Here is a 13,622-nt window from a genome sequence, read left to right as displayed (position 1 = left end):
TACCGGCCACTCCTTCACACTGCTCCAGAAGCCCACTGCTTTGCCCACTTACTCTCATTGACTGCAGTGTGAATATTGGCTTGACACTTTCCTGTTCAGGAATAACTTATAACAACCCATCATTGCTGCCTGTGCCATGGAGATGATCTGTTAGCATCACAATAACAAAAAAGTCACTGTCTTCATTATTTGGACTTTACACCTAACCAAAAGATTCAGCGCATTCCAGTGATAACTTTAAAAGTTAGATACACTTTTAAAACATTTTTCCTCTTTTAATGTTATAATAATGTACTACAAAATGATGAAAATTTCAGCAATAGTATCAGTGTGGCTTGGGCTCAGTGAGCTTGGGCTCAGCCTGATAGCACAGAGGTTAAGGTCCTTGCCTTGAACATGTCAGGATTCCATATTTGTGCCAGTTCTAATTCTGGCCGCTCCACTTCCTATCCTGCTCCCAGCCTTTGGCCTGGGAAAGCAGTTGAGGATGGCCCAAAGCATTGGGACTCTGCACCCGCCTGGGAGACCTGGAAAGAAGTTCCTGGCTCTTGGCTTCAGATTGGCACAAAACCGTCCATTGTGGTCACTTGGGGAGTGAATCATAGGTCAGAGATCCTCCTCTATGTCTCTCCTCCACTCTGTGCATTTGCCTTTACAATACAAATCAATAAATCTTAAAGAAGAAGAAGAAGAAGAAGAAGAAACAATAAGCTCACAGCAGCACTTGGCTGACCTCCTTGAGCTCTCCATGCCAAAGATAGATTTCCAACAGAAATCAAAGAATCCTTTCATACGTGTTTTCTTACATTTTTGGAGAAAAAAGGAACACAGTGCTTCAGAACAGATTTTTTAAAGATTTATTTTTATTATTTTTTTTATTTGAAGGCAGATATACAGAGAGGAGAGACAGAGAGGAAGATCTTCCGTCCGATGATTCACTCCCCAAGTGAGCGCAATGGCCGATGCTATGCCAATCCGAAGCCAGGAGACTCTTCCGGGTCTCCCACACAGGTGCAGGGTCCCAAAGCCTTGGGCCATCCTCAACTGCCTTCCCGGGCCATAGGCAGGGAGCTGGAAGGGAAGCGGGGCTGCCGGGAATAGAACCAGCGGCCATATGCGATCCCGGGCGTGCAAGGCGAGGACCTTAACCACTTGCGCCACCGTGCTGGGCCCAGAACAGAATTTTTAATATTCAATTTTAAACAGTAAATCATAAAATTCTTACTTGTTTTTCTCTCCCACCTCTGTTCCCCACCATCCTTGCTGAGAAAATGAAAAAAATGTTAAGAATCCATTTCTCTCAAGATTTTAAAACTCTCAGCATGACATTATTCTGTTTGAGAAGAAAAGACAACCTTTTTGAACTATAGAGTTTGAATGCATGTCTTTTTTTTTTATTTCTGAATTATGTGAAGGCAAGGCACTATATAAATAAGTTTCCTAGTGGAAGGACTAGTGGAAGAATTTAAATATGGCACAGTGACCAAAATCATTATTCAAGAAGAAATAATGATATCAACAAAAGAACAGAATCACAGAGAATTTGCTTAAGACAATTGAGGTAAAATTAAAGATGGAAACAGATTTTCTTTGAGAAGCATTTAGAAGCAGTTTAGAAAAAGTATACATCGAAGAGGGAAAAGAGAGTATTCGAATGAAGCTTAATATTATGCAAATGCATGCCTTATTTTTTAGCATCTTTTAAATGTTGAATCTTTCAGTCTGGTTTTGCTGTTTATTAGATCTGTATTGTTCAGGTAATTAACCAGTGATTAGTCTTATATTTAAGCTAAAATTAATTCTTAATTTGGTAATATTTGTTTCTTTGCCTTTTCCTTTAAAACCTTCAATATTTAGATATTCTGTTGGAGTTTCTTAGAGCTTTATCACCAAGGCAATATGTATTTCCCTTAAAGTACTACAAACAAATGTACTAGGAGTGCACACATTTAATATTTACTAGTTATTATGAGATTGCTGTGTAAGCTAATAAACTCATTTGTCAATACATTGTTTGCAGGAAGAAACTTTCTGAGTAATAACTCCAAAAATCTTGCTGATTATAATTGTATGCATTACTTAATCCCAGTATAAAGATAAAAAGATGACAAAAATATCTTCATAATTTCTTATCTCTTCATTGCAACAAAACCCTTAACAGGAAAGCCTTATTTCCCTGTTTTCCTCCTCTTCTACTCCTCACTTATTGTAAACTTGTACTATACAGAGAGCACTCCGACTATGGATCTGGATAGAGATGTATTATTACAATTACATATCATTAGCCCACCTACCCAAAACTCACATTCAAAGACAGGATGGAGTTGTAAAATGCTTTTATAATACAATATCATTGTTAAATGCAAGGCATAACTTTTTTGTTTTATTTTGACAAGGCATGTCCTGAAATAAATATCAATACAATATGGAAAAAGGAAAAAAGAAGCCATAAAATGAAGTACTATCTGGTGGCCACAAAATGAATCAGTGTCATACCTACTGGAGTTCAGTGCATCAGACTTGTATAAGGCAATAAGTTGTTGGACATCTCCCAGGAAACTTTCACTGTGATTATAAAAATGCTCTGGACCTGGTCGTAACCACAGAAACAACACACATGCACCTTTAACTCAGTACTAACTTACAAATCCACTAATGCTTTGAAATCAGCAGAAAGTTCAATGCTGTAACTTTTCTGATATTTTGCAGTCAGAAAAATGAGGTTTTCAATTAGTCAGAGACCGCATGGAAGAATTTGATTAAACAGGAATGTAAACATCACAGGTTGTGTGGAAGACAGCAACATTGTGATATTTGCCCTACTGAATACTGCAGTGATTTTTAAACTTCTTTTACCTGATCCCAGCCTGGCCTTAAGAAGGCCATCTCCTAGTCAACAATCACATAAGGCATGCATCATGTAATGTCCCTCCTTTACTTCAGACCCTGCAACAGTTCACATCACCCACAGATTACAAATTAACTGCCTCCAGTGATCAAAGCCACACTTAATCTGTCCAATGACTTACTAGTCTTGCTTCAGTCCACCTAGCCAGGTGCAGGCCAACTTTGAAGCAAATGATGTTTTCTTCCTTGCTAACTTACACACCTGGAAAAGAAGAAAGCTCAAGTGCTAGAGCCCATGGCACCCAGGTGGGAAACCTGGATGGAGTTTCAGATTCCCAGATAGAGCCACACAAAAGTTCTGGATGCTGAGGCCATTTGGGAAATGAAAATGACATATAAACTCATTCTCACACTCTCGCTCATTCTCTCTCTTTCTTTCTTTTTCTTTCTCTCCTAACTCCATACTTCAAATAAAAACATCTCGATTTTTAATTAATCATAAAATGAACAAACACTGGGATTTATAATCCTCACACTGTTGGACAATCAACACCTCAATTTCATTCCAAATATGCACATCACTCCAAGAGAAAATCCTCTTCCAACGAATGCTTTCCTTCACATTCTTTCTTCTCTCAGCTCCTGGAAACCAACACTGTGTGCTCTGTTCAGATAAGTCAGCCCATTCTGGACAGTCCACATGAACAAGATGAAACAACATGTGGACTAACATGTTTGATTTCTTAAAATTAGCATCATATGTCAAGAATCATGCATATGAATCATACAGATTGCTGCATGGTGTTACATGGTATGCATATATGATTTCTTTACCAACTCATTTATTTAAGAACATTGGAGGTGTCATCACTTTGGACTCTTGCAGGACTGGCTGAGGTGAATCTGAAAATGCATTTTACAGTTACACCTTTCAGTTCTCTTCAGAATATCAGCAAGTATAGCATCAGTGGATTACATGGTATCTCTAGGCTTAATCATTTGAGGAAACAAAAGCTATTTTCCACAGCAGTTGCACTACTTTACATTCTCACTGACAAAATATGAGCATTGAACAGATCAGTTCAGCTCTTCCTGTTGCAGCCACTAGGCAATCAACCAGTGTATACACAATTTGTTTCTGGAAATCAAGCTGGCAGAACAGGGAAAGTACACATTTAAACAGATGGAGACACATTAGAAAAGGTAAAGAAGAGAGGGAACATTCCAGAAAATAGGAGAGGACAGATTGATGGCAGAGGGGTAACTGGAGACCTTTGAACATGAGAAAGCAACAAGGACAAGGATATGTTAATGAATAGACCATACACCCAAGGGCAGTCAATGAATGGGAATCTGAACTGCACCAGCAGAGACAGAACTTCATCAACAACCAAGTTCCACCCAAAAATGGTCTTGATAACTCTCAGTCAGCAGTTTGAGAATCCCACAAGTGGCACTACAGGTATCATTTTGTACAGGGTAGCCAAGGCTTTGAGACCGCAGGGACAGCAGTGAGCTGTGTATGTGTTGAGCTGGGAGTGACCTCAATAACCTCAGGGCATTGCACTGATCCCATATCAGAAATAATACCACTTTTGGAATCTCATGACTCCAAATAGATCTCGGTAGCCCTCAAACCTAACGATAAGCACATTCCAACAAAATCAACGCCAACAGCAACCTAGCTATTTACAACATCTAGTGTCTCCCTAATTCTGGTAACTTCTCAAAATGCACATGGAGAAAATTTGTACAGACAATGTTGCAACACCATCATAGGATTAATGGATGTAGTGGTGAGGCAGAGCTGGGCTATGGAAACCATGACGGAAGCCTAACATAAACCCAGATCTGAAACTCGCCAGAAGGAGTGGCCTGAGTGACTGCAAACAAAGAACCATAAATCAACCACAATAAGTAAAATCGAATTATAGAATCTGTGGGTAACACAGTGTAGAAATCTGCCCTAAGAAGAAAAATGTGCTAATCAGAATTGAAATGACCAAGAGCAAAATAACAAACAGAGAAATGATGAATGGTACTGAAGACTCTCCTACAAAGAAGCAAAAGCTTTTGCCAAACACAGAGTTAGCTTAGGAATACATTGAGAAAAAGAGGGATAGAGAATTCAGAAAACTCATTATAAAGCTTCTTATCAACAATGAGAAGCACATACAGGAGTTCAAGGAATTTAAGGAGTGTATCACACAGGAAAGAGCAACAAAACAAAATCAAGCTGAATGATTGAAAATGAAAGATGCAACAGAGAAATTTAAAAATTCAGTGGAAAGTCTCAAGAATAAAATGAAGGAGGCAGAATAAAAAATCTCAGAATTGGAAGGTATTCCTTGTCACAATTTGAAAACAATCAAACTGCTGGAAACAAGCCTGTGTCAAGTTAAAAAATATTCAAATTTAACAGATGCTATTGAAAGGCAAAATATAATAGCTTTGGGAGTTCCAGAAGAGGCAGAAAGATAAGTTCAAATGTATTTAACGAAATAATGAAGGAAATCTACCATAATCTGGAAAAAGATTTGGGAAACAATGCTCAGGAATAGCACAGCACTCTCAAGCTCTCTTCAAACCAACCTAGTAAATAGATCCTTAAATCTACCCTTAACAAACATCAATTGACATATAGAGAAATGGCAATTAGTTTCACAGCTGATCCCTCGCAAGAAATTCTGCAGGCAAGAGGAGAATGGAGCAACATATTCTAGATTCTAAAAGCAAAAAAAAAAAAAAAAGTTATGCAGAATAAAGTATCCAGCAAAGCGCTTTTTTGTCTTTAAAAATGAAATAACATCCAGCCTGGTAATCTCACATAGCTAAAGTATTTGCCTTGTATGTGCTGGGATCCTATATTGGCACAAGTCCATACCCAAGGGGCACTGATCCTCATCCAGCTCCCTGATTGTGGCCTGCAAAAGCAGTCAAGGACAGCCCAAAGCCTTGGGATCTTGCACCTGTGTGGGAGACCTGGAAGAGGCTTCTGGCTCCTGGCTTTGGATGCACTCAGCTCTGGCCATTGCAGCCAGTTGGAGAGTGAATCAGCAGATACAATATCTTCCTCTCTGTCTCTCCTTTTCTCTATGTATCTGACTTACCAATAAAACATAAATAAATTTTAAAAAATAAGAAAATGAGTGGTGGTGTACATGGCAGCAGCATGTGTCAGGTCCAGAGGGCGCCAGTGCAGCACAAGCCTGGCTCACCCCCATCCTGGCCAGAGCCCACCCAATCCTGGCCCTTTCCCTCCTGCATGCTGTACCACCTTGCCTTGGCCTGGTGTCTTCCTTGGAAACAGTACTTCAGGCAGACAGCACATGTCCGATCATGACCAACCACAAATTGGGCATCGTGTGAAGTACACACTGATCAAAGAACAGGACATCCCACTGGTAGAGAGCTACTCCTTCGAAATCCACGTGGAAATTGATACAGATGGAAATGGTGCTAAGATCGTTAAGAATTACGGGTACACCTTCCACAAGAACCAGGGCAGGGATCCTGCATGCTCCTGCACAAGATGCTGGAAGCAGCACGAGGTTGGTTCCGGTTTCAAGGTGGTGCATCTAAATGCCATGATGATGGACAACCTGTAGATTGTGCCTTGGGGCTGGTGGCCCTGAGCCAAAGAGGTCTCCAGCAAATACAGGAAGCACAGAGTGTATTTACTTGCGTTTCAGCAGCTTCCTACAGACCTCGTAGAAGAGCTATTCCCAAGGCTGAATGTGACCCAGTTCCACAACGCCAACAGGGATGTAATGGAGGAAGAGAACTTGTACACCTACTATGAGTGGCACAGTGATCAAGATGCAGCTCCAGGAGTTCAACATCTGCAGGCACAGCCAGGTGGCCTGATACTGCAGCTCCCAGTGCTAGCAGAAGGAATGGCCAGCCCACAAGAAGCACAGACTGGAATGAAAGCGCCACTGCTTGCACAAGCTGGAGCCCAAGATTTGACCGGGGTGAGGGGCTGCTCCTAGGGTCTGACACCTGTTTCTGAAGGTGCCCATGAAGCATGAGACCAGCCCACAGCTGCCTGTATCAGGCACCCACTGGCACCCCCATTATATATATGTTAATACATAAACTCATGTATAATTTTTTATGGGTTGGGGAAGTAGGACGGGCAGAAGTGAAAAACAGAATCGTTTACTCTGATCCTAGGATGACACAGAACCACACAGAAGAAAGAAAGAAAGAAAGAAAGAAAGAAAGAAAGAAGAAAAAGAAAAAGAAAAAGAAAAAAAAAATTTCCACATCAAAGAAAAGCTAAATGGTAGGGGGAATGTGGAGGATCCCCTTGATGGGAACAAAACTCCCACTGGAAAGCATATTTTGAAATGGGAACTAACCAGACCAGGCAGGACTACAACACCTGTGGCCCTCATGTGAGCTAGATCAGGGCTAAGCCAGGCTAGACTGATTTTTCCTACTACTGCAAGCACAGATAAGAGAGAGTTGGTTGGCCTTTGTGGCAGAGGGTGGTACTGGGGGCTAATTCTGTCAAGTTAAACTGAATGACCACCACGAGAGTGCATGATCCTGGAGTGGGAGTTGTCCAGTAGGAAAATAGTCGGCACCTCCCTCTTGGATTACCACTTCCACTGGAGAGCTTGAAAACCAGGCCTGAAGCAGGAATGGCTGGACAGAACGGCATCTGCCAACATGTTTGCGCTGGTTAGGTTGAACTAGGCTTTAATGTCCATAGACCTATATGAAAGCTGAATGGGATGTGGGACAGACTGAACAAGACTGTGGTACATACTGTGGTACATACGAGAACCAGGGCAGGGGACAAGCCAGATGGGGGATATTGGGAGTCGCCCGACTAGGCTGCAGCTCCTACTTGTTTATGTGAGAGCCAAGTGTGAAGTGGACAGAATCAGGCATGAGAGCAACACTCATTGGTTCATATGGAAGACATGGCAGGAAACAGAACTGGCACAGTAATTGCAACCACCAGCACAAGCTGATTGGGGCTATGGACTGTGCTGGACCCTGTACTGGCAAGCACACACAAAAAGCAGTTCTGGGATCACCTCAGACAAATTTTCTCTGGGGAAACCTCCAACTGAACTACTGATCTCAGAACCCCAACCATGAAGAGCCTATGTCAGCCAGTGGATTCTGAAGATTTTATCGTGATTGGAATGGTGATATTGGCAGCAATTTAGAACTGTAGAAATATAAAAGTGCTTGATCAGGACCCTTGGAGCATGCCCCATGTTAAGGGCCTGGGATGGGTTGTAGGCTGGGTGGGGCTTCTAACTTTGGCTCTTCGCTTACCCCAGATACATACAAAAATAATAGTATTAATGTGGAAGCAATGATCTTACCTACTTTGCTATAGCCCTTGATCCTTTGTGCCCAAATCAACCTTGTAAAGATTATCAAAAATAAAAGAATTTTTTAAAAATAAAAATAAAGATACTTAAAGATCTTCTCTTGACATAGTAAGAAATACCACCCACTAAAACCAAAGACAAATGTGAAGAACATAGCAGTAAAATAACAACAGAAGACTATATCAATGAAAAACCCATTGCTAGACAGATACAAACACCCATCCATTCATATTAACAATCAATGTAAATGGCTTAAGCCCATCAATCAGATGTCATAGAGCAGTAGAGTACATATAAAAAACAAACCTGGGCCTGGCGTGGTAGCATAATGGCTTAATTTCACAGTTTGAATGCACCAGGAATATATATGTGCACCAGTTCTAAACGTGGCGGACCTGCCTCCCATCCATCTTCCAGCTTGTGGCCTGGGAAAGCAGTGAAAGATGGCCCAAAAGCTTGGGAGCATGCACAAGCATGGGAGACCAGAAGAAGCTCTGAGCTCCTGGCTTTGAATTTGCTCAGCTCCAGTGGTTACAGTCCCTTTGGGAATGAAACTATACCATATTGACTTTAATGTTTAGGTTTGTATTTTCATTTCTTCAAACTATTTTTTTTCTCACCTCATATTTTCTTCAGATTCATAGGTCATACAGTAACATCTTTTCTGCACCATGGTTCTTCATTTTCTTTGTCATTTCTTCAGTGACACATTAGTCATTCAAAGGCATGTTATTTAACTTCATGGCATTGTAAATTTTTATTTCTTCTGTTGTTGATTTTGTTTTGTGGCTTTTCATTTAAGGGGATTTATAGTAACTATTGGAGACTATCATATCCAGCTGTGAGGATACAATTCAATTTGTATCTCTACTTTCAGATTAAAGATGAACTCCCAATGAAACTGCTAAATATATTTAATCAACAAGATGCAAGACTATCATTGTCCATGTCTGTAATGATGGGTTTATGATTGCTGATGAAGAACTATGCAATTACAATTATATAGGGGGATTCAGGTGCGGAGCAAGACTTGGTGAAGACTTAAGGAAAATCCCAGGGCCTATGGAACCATATCATAAAATGAAAATAAGTATAATAATAATAAATGGAAAAATTGAAAAAATATGGGCCTTGCCATTTCTGTATATTCTCCAAAACATCCGTCATATCCCTTCTTTGATTTATTGAGCCCTTTGCTTCATTGTGTGATGGTAGTATTGTTGGGAGTTTAAAATTGTGAAATTGCAAGAATCAGTAAGAAACTGGCGGTGACATGGTGAAAGGACAGGGTATGGCTATGAGTTTTGCAGGTGATCATGGTCTTTCTCGGACCATAGTTTCATCTATTCCATCTTGTACAAACCTAACAGAGAGGTCCAAATCATGTGATGAGTTCAGCCTCTCCACACCAATTATTTACCCTTCTTGAGCCTCAGGTGCCTGGTCTGGAAATGGGACATTCAGGATTATATCTTTAACTCCCAGGGCACTGCACATTAGGGCAGACTGTGACCAGTGACCTACAGTGGGCTAAGGACCTTGATCAACCAATCTGGCTCATGCTGGACTCGATTGCAGGCAGTGAGAACAGAGGATCTGTAGGTCATTGGTCACGTTCTGCCCTAAAAGGTTACATTAATGGCTAAACAAGGATGACAGTTATAAAGTAACCTTTAGGGCCCAGCACGGTGGCGCAAGTGGTTGAGGTCCTCGCCTTGCACTCCTGGGATCCCATATGGGCGCCAGTACTATCCGGGCAGCCCCGCTTCCATTCCAGCTCCCTGCCTGTGGCCCGGGAAAGCAGTCGAGGACGCCCCAAAGCTTTGGGACCCTGCACCCGCGTGGGAGACCCGGAAGAGCCTCCTGGCTTCGGATCGGCAGAGAATTGGCCGTTGTGCTCACTTGGGGAGTGAATCATCGGGCGGAAGATCTTCCTCTCTGTATATTCGTCTTTCCAATAAAAAATAATAAAAATAAATCTTTAAAAAAATAAATAAAAAATAAAGTAACCTCTAATTTCACAATGTACTGTCTCTAAATTGAGTACAGGACTCAGGGATTCAAGTTTTAATTTTAAAACCAAATGAAATGCTGAAGTTTGCTGAAATTAGAATATTGACCGTGTTCCTGATCACCTGACTTAAACATCCCTCTTTATTATGTTGATACTTGCCTCAGTAGTGGGAGCACAGTTTCCCAGACAGAGAACAACATACCCTGTATATTCCCTCCAAGGTGGTTAACCTCCATCCTGCTCTAATACTCCTCATAAAAATGAAACATACTAGAAAGAAGAAGTCAGTCTATTCTTGTTAGAAGATGACATGTTTTTCTTCAAGGGAGAAACAAGACTCTGCCAAAGCCTATTGGTAAAGTTGCAGGATAGAAAAATCATCACCAAAAAATCAATAGCGTTTGATTTCCTAAAATATTCAATGGCTGAAAAAGAATTTGTAAGCCCTACGCACAATGGATTCAAAAATCTCAATATCTTAAAAAACATTTAAGATGGATATGAGAGATTTCTATGATGAAAATTACATAATGCCTTTAACAAACGAAAATGCCTTTTGAATAAAAATTAATAGTAAATATGTTTTAAAAACAAAAATGACAAAACATCAAATGGACGACACAAAAGTGGAAAAAATCTCCTACGTTTATGGACCTTTAAAAGTAATATCATCAAAATGTCCATATAAACCAAAACAAAATTTTCATATTCAATACAATCCCAATCAAAATAGATACATCTTTCTTCTCAGATCTGGATAAAATGATGCTGACTTCATATGCAGGGGGATCAACACAGAGGAAAATCAAGCCGCCTCTTCACCTGCAACGTCAGCACCCATATGAGCACCAGTTTATGTCTTAGCTGCTCTACCTTCTATTCAGAGATCCACAAGATCTGTGAAAGCAGTGGAGAATGGCTTAAGCCTTTTGGGCCCTTGAACTCACATGGGAAATGACAATAAACTGCTAGCTTCGGGCTTCAGTCCCAAGTATGACAGCCATCCTGGGAGTGAACCAACAGATGGAATATATCTCTCTTTGTCTCTGCTGGGGACATCACTCTTCACCAAACGCTTCTAACACACCATGTACTCTCACCTCGTTATCATCAGTCCCACACTCACATTTGGATCACTGCACTCCTGCCCTCAAGTATCACTGTAAACCACACCTGTGTTTTCATTACCACATCACAAACATCTATAATACATGCCCTGGGTATTAGTCTCAGTTATGTCCCTAGTGTCTAGCACAGTGTTTTGCAACAGGTTGATTGACCATATATACCCTCTCTCAGTGACACTGTGGAAAGTATTGCATCTTCCTGGATTATTACCACTGCGAGAGGAGCTACAGAGGTCCTCAGGCCCCATGGCTGAACATTGTGGGTGATCCACCAGGATTCTGCTGCCACAAAGTTCATGAAGAGTGGACCAGATGGAACCATGGCTGCCTTGAGCTATATCAATTCAGGCTCTGTTGTGTGCACTCAGAGTCCTACAATAGAGTGACTAGATTTCACTCACTATGGCTCTCTCCCTACAGGAAGAATAGGTATTTCAACAATGGGTGTGAAAAAAAATATATATATATAAATATAAGAGAGCAGACCAAATGTCCACATGGACCTCAAAAACCTTGGTCATAAAGGTTGTGGCAGATGTCAGCTTAGGTAGAACAGAAAACACCCAGATCTTTCAAAAATACAATGCAGAAATTCTTGTTTGGGACAAAAAGGATAGAAGAACATACAATTCAACTTCCTAGTCAGGTTGGGATATTTTGATGGAAGGGAAATCTTGATCATTAATATGATATTGAAGCCTGCCTACAAGAGCTGGGAGAAGGCTTAGGTTGTCTTTTCTACCTTTCTTGAACTGCTGCAGTGCTATTGAGAAAACAACAATGAGCAGGACTTTATTATTACTGCTCATGTTCTGCTATGTCCTGTGAGGAGATTCTGACTGCAAAGCAAAACCCAGAAGAAATGTCTCTAATCACCTCATTGCTGCCTAAGCCCATTCTGTGGACCCTTAATCACCTCTCTAATGTTTCATAGAATTCTCCTGGCAGTGGTTGTATCGTTTTTCTGCAAATGTGAAATGATTTTTATAACTGGTATAGCACCTCAAACTGGTCAATCATGTTACAGTAGAAGTGTTTTTAGCAACTTAAGGCAACGGCACACAACTAAAGGCATATAATGATACAATTAGTTCACAATGTCCCAAACATCCTGTTATGTGCCCCTCTTTGTCCTGGAACTTGCCCTAATATAAACAATGTTTTCCTTACGAAATGGCTTGATAATATCTTGGAACAGATGGCAATCATGGAGGTACAAAGAGTTTGTTTACTGTGCAGCTTCAAACTGTTACAACACATGAAATGATGTATTTTGGTTTCTCACCATGGAAAGCAGAAAGTATATGGGGCATCTTCTAAAGGTAGACAAATGTGAACCTTCAAAGAAAAAATGGTTTAAAACTTCTACCTTATATTGGCATTTACAGTTAGGGAATTAAAACAGCTTAAAAAGTTAAAAAGAAGTTTTTTTTTTGTAAAAGTCCTCTGTTCATAGAATAGCTGCCCTGATCCTTTTCACTGCTCTGTAACAAAAGAACAAAAAACTATTGAATCAATACTAGGTGAAAGTGATGGTGATTATTAATGGCTAATTGCAAGATTTAATAAAGAATCTATGACATATGTCTTTACAAATTCATTTCATTTATCAGCTTTCTTTTTAAGTCTGTAATTTTGATATTTTAAGTAATATTAGTTTAGGTTTAGTGAAAATTGATTTTGGATATTAGTAAACCTCCTGTCAATACATAAACTACATGAGCTGCCAACTGTAGAGTTCCTGGCTTCAGCTGCATGACTGCAGGTTTGACTGGGTAATAGCTCATTGAAAACATTTTCTCTGAAGCAAAATAATAATGTTTGTTTTAGGATTGTTTTTGTAATTATTTTATACCAAAGTAAAAATGAAACAAATGCCTTAATCTGTAGGCCTTTGTAACCATGTAGTTGACCTATTTTAAGCTTCTGGCTATGGAGCTTCATCTGTCACAATTCCTGCTGTTGAACCCATATGGAGACAGGACTAGAAAATGGAAGTTCTCTATTTTGCTTTATAATTCTACCTTTTAAATAAAAATTAAAAATGCCCAAGTCTACATCTGCACAAACATCAGAAACATGTATAAAGGAATACTAGAAATACACAGGTAAAATGGAATCAATCAAGATACTGGCCAGGCTTTGAATCTTTTGTTTGCATAGGAAAAGCACAGCCGTGGCATCCTCAGCATCAGACCTGAAGTTTTGTAGACACACTACGATGTCCCTAGGCTTACGAGGCACCATATTGACATTTCTCATATTATAGGCCTTTTC

The 13,622-nt window shown here is 40.2% G+C and overlaps 1 pseudogene; it reads left to right on the top strand.

Moving 5' to 3' along the window:
• The first annotated feature begins 6,176 nt into the window (after positions 1-6,176).
• On the top strand, positions 6,177-6,816 carry LOC121152794 (annotated as a pseudogene).
• Positions 6,817-13,622: the final 6,806 nt, after the last annotated feature.

The sequence above is a fragment of the Ochotona curzoniae genome, unplaced genomic scaffold, assembly GCF_017591425.1.
Source record: "Ochotona curzoniae isolate NIBS_2020 unplaced genomic scaffold, NIBS_Ocur_1.0 contig_2657, whole genome shotgun sequence".
NCBI lineage: Eukaryota > Metazoa > Chordata > Mammalia > Lagomorpha > Ochotonidae > Ochotona > Ochotona curzoniae.
This window is presented reverse-complemented; position numbering and strand designations above follow the sequence as displayed.